Consider the following 4525-nt stretch of genomic DNA (forward strand, 5'->3'; position numbering starts at 1 on the left):
GTTGAAACATGTTATGCAGGTGCTTTGTAATTTTGAAAATGTTAGAATATATTAACCAGGTTTGACTGATAAGTGTTTATGAAAATTCGGGGTCAAAATCATCCAAGAAAGGTCAGCATTGCATGCGGGTAACTGAATTTAAAAACAAAACAATATTCACACATTATATATGAATATCTCTCTTTCTCTCATTTTATCTCTTTCTTTCTCTTTCTCTATTTCTCTCTTTCACTCCCTTTCTCTTTCAATGAAGAAAGAGAGAATTGAATATGATTGTATTTTAAAAACAGTTGAACCTTGGAGACTGGGACAACGGACACAACATAGCAGTTTAGCTGCATGCGTCTGGTTTCAATCGGTTTTTATTCAAATATGCTCCGCCAGTGTTAAACGTAAAATAAATTACATATTTTCATAAAAATGCATTTGTTCGCTATTTTTGTACAAGTGTTAAATTTCAGCATGTGGTCCCTGCCATTAATGCCGATGATGGAAATGCTGCCTGTAACGACGCAATGAAGACTCAAGAAGCAACCCATATAGCTTGTTATAGCTGACGACATCTCAACCGGTTGCTGTTTCCATGTGTCTATCATTTGATATCATGTCTAACACCTGGAGAGACGGTTGCATTCCCAGGACGTTCCTCAAAGTAGCTTTCCTCAGGAAACAATAGTGTCATAGAGCCGTGACCCCCTACTGAAAATAAACGGTTACATTTTATTGGGGCAGGATTATCTTCCTTTGAAAACGGTGCAAGAATTTACTACTCAAATTTTGAGAATGTTTTATTATTTATGTATGGTTTAAATCTCATTAAAATCAGAAGTAAAAACAACAGGTTTTCAAAGAAAATTTCAAATTTCTTTTCATAAAAAATATACAAAAGTCTGCATAAAAAGGAGATAATTTCTAAAAAGTACTTACTGAACACAGACGGGCACATATTTCTCTTATTAGTGCAATATAGTAACAATCATAACCTTTTCTTTCTTTATACAGAAAGCAATCCCTGTGAGGTGATTTGGTCACACCAGGATCAATCAGTCTCGAGCGCATATTAATTTCAGTCAAACTAGTTAGGGACCACTTGGGATTTAGACAGTAGTCCCAGAGAGCTCTTGACACTAACGATAAAAGATGTCTTCTCTGTTGCGTTTGTCTATTAAACAATCAAGCAAGGCTGTTCTTCACTGGAAGAAATATAGCTCGAAGAAAAATGGATAGCTTTCTTATTTTATTACTTCCTTCACTGTCGACACTGTTAACTTTCATCTACTAAGCTCATTCAAATATATGCAACTCTGGTTATTCATAAAAAGTTTTGTTTTCCTTTTGTGTTACGATCGTTTTGTTATAAAATAATTATAGGAGTTGATCTTCAGTAAAAGTGATGATTAGCTCCTATAAGTTCTCCTAACATTTCATTCTCACTGAGTGTCCCATATAATAAGAAAGCGCCCATAACAGAAAAGCCTGTCGTCAGCTATAATTTGCACCTGTATAGATGAAATAAAATTGTGTTAGCGACTTCCAAACCCTACAACTGGAGGGAATGTTTCAACATTTCTTTTGTAGCCTTCTTACTTTTATTTTCTTTGTTTAAGATCTCAGAAAAATTATGTACAATCGCTTTTCATAGTAAGAATTTATTAAAAGAATAATGAAAACGTTGTTGTGCACATTCGTTAATTTGGCACAAAACTTGAATTTTGTCAAATTCTTTTTTGAAATCTATAATTTATTGGATAAATGCAGAAAATTTCATGAAAATTGAATAAATTTCTAATTTTTGGTCATTAAAAAATTTAATTAGTTTGTTAACAAAGAATAATTTGTTGGAGTTACTGGAAAGACATCTTGTTTGCCAGTTGCCACAGTGGCAACATGCATTGCATGAGGGCATAGGAAGGCCCAGCTGTGGTACGATTTGATCCTGGGCCTCAAGATGATGGCTGATGGCGACGTCACAGAATAAAATGTGTGTGTGTATATATATATATAAGCAAGATAAGACACTGATAGAATTCAGATGAAAAATCCTGATAGATAATATAGATAAATAATTAATATTTTTAAGGTGATCCTAGCCAAAAAGGAAAAGCTCAATATTTAAAAATAGAGCAATATATAAGTTTCGTGATTAAATTTTAAATTCTGAAAAAAACAACATATAGAGACATATATTCGATTTAAGAATTTATTGTTTGACAAAGGAATATATAAAAGGAGTTAAACTTCTCTTTTCGTATAATTTTCTCCATATAATTATACCCAATCACTCAAAAAAATATTTTCAATAATTATGCTGAAAAGCAAAATAGCATCCATTCGCAGCTGAACATTTTGCTAACTGCATTTCATTTCCTCTGATGATATGAGCCATTGTTGAAAATCCATGGATTAAGGAAATTAAAATAACTCCTTCTATATATTCTTTTGTCAAACAATAAATTCTTAAATCGAATATATGTCTCTATATGTTGTTTTTTCAGAATTTAAAATTGAACCACAAAACTTATATATATATATATATATATATATATATATATATATATATATATATAATTATTTTTTTACTATAATAATTAAATACCTACAGACACTAGTGTTTCATCCTTTCGGGATTCTTCAGTGCAGGGTGTCACGATTACTACCAGTCGAACGATTCGAACCCCGCGACACGAGACATCTCTGGCTCGATTAGCGGAGGCCGTATCCATTCGGCTACCATTAACCGTGTGAAATAGCGTTGAATTTTAAACATTTTAATTTAAATGTTCATTACGTCAGACAGACAGTGATCAAATCGTTATACGATGATCTACGCATAAGAGCTAAATTGACCGACTTTTAATTCAACTGAAAGTGCTCAACGATAAGAAACGGATTTCTTAAAGGGGCTGTCATAATTATTTTTTTACTATAATAATTAAATACCTACAGACACTAGTGTTTCATCCTTTCGGGATTCTTCAGTGCAGGGTGTCACGATTACTACCAGTCGAACGATTCGAACCCCGCGACACGAGACATCTCTGGCTCGATTAGCGGAGGCCGTATCCATTCGGCTACCATTAACCGTGTGAAATAGCGTTGAATTTTAAACATTTTAATTTAAATGTTCATTACGTCAGACAGACAGTGATCAAATCGTTATACGATGATCTACGCATAAGAGCTAAATTGACCGACTTTTAATTCAACTGAAAGTGCTCAACGATAAGAAACGGATTTCTTAAAGGGGCTGTCATAATTATTTTTTTACTATAATAATTAAATACCTACAGACACTAGTGTTTCATCCTTTCGGGATTCTTCAGTGCAGGGTGTCACGATTACTACCAGTCGAACGATTCGAACCCCGCGACACGAGACATCTCTGGCTCGATTAGCGGAGGCCGTATCCATTCGGCTACCATTAACCGTGTGAAATAGCGTTGAATTTTAAACATTTTAATTTAAATGTTCATTACGTCAGACAGACAGTGATCAAATCGTTATACGATGATCTACGCATAAGAGCTAAATTGACCGACTTTTAATTCAACTGAAAGTGCTCAACGATAAGAAACGGATTTCTTAAAGGGGCTGTCATAATTATTTTTTTACTATAATAATTAAATACCTACAGACACTAGTGTTTCATCCTTTCGGGATTCTTCAGTGCAGGGTGTCACGATTACTACCAGTCGAACGATTCGAACCCCGCGACACGAGACATCTCTGGCTCGATTAGCGGAGGCCGTATCCATTCGGCTACCATTAACCGTGTGAAATAGCGTTGAATTTTAAACATTTTAATTTAAATGTTCATTACGTCAGACAGACAGTGATCAAATCGTTATACGATGATCTACGCATAAGAGCTAAATTGACCGACTTTTAATTCAACTGAAAGTGCTCAACGATAAGAAACGGATTTCTTAAAGGGGCTGTCATATATATTTGTAGTCATGGACATACAGTCCTGTTTCGTTGTATCACAACTCATCAGTGCCGCTAGACTAGCATCTCTCCCAAGCCAAAGATTGAACCTAGAACCGTTGTGTTGACAGTCGGCAGTTCTCCCACTCGACCATGGAATCGACGCCCATAAATAACTCGTCGGAATGTCTATTTAAATAGACACCCGCCACCACTTTTTCTGTGATGTCACCGTTTGTGAATGAAATCTCCAAATGCCAAGTCAGTGAACCATATGCGATCTGCATATGTGTAATGGAAAGAGACTTTTATAGTACTTTCCATCACACGCATGCAGATCGCATAATAGAGCCGACGGGAGAAGGAAGAATGGTTTTCTGTCAAAAGGGAATTATCGTATTGCAACCATTTTTGAGACAGTGAAAGAATAAAGACAAATGGGAAAGAAGATGTCCACTGATTGCATTGTGTTTTTTTAAACAAAAACAACAACAGTGCCAAATTATTTTACATTTTTTAGATTTCAATATCCATATCATCTATTGAGGGAGAGGCATATGTTCCTAGTGTAATGTTATGACCCTTTAGGCTGTGATCA

The sequence above is a fragment of the Euprymna scolopes genome, chromosome 19 (assembly GCF_053919585.1).
Source record: "Euprymna scolopes isolate OS-2025 chromosome 19, ASM5391958v1, whole genome shotgun sequence".
Taxonomy (NCBI): domain Eukaryota; kingdom Metazoa; phylum Mollusca; class Cephalopoda; order Sepiida; family Sepiolidae; genus Euprymna; species Euprymna scolopes.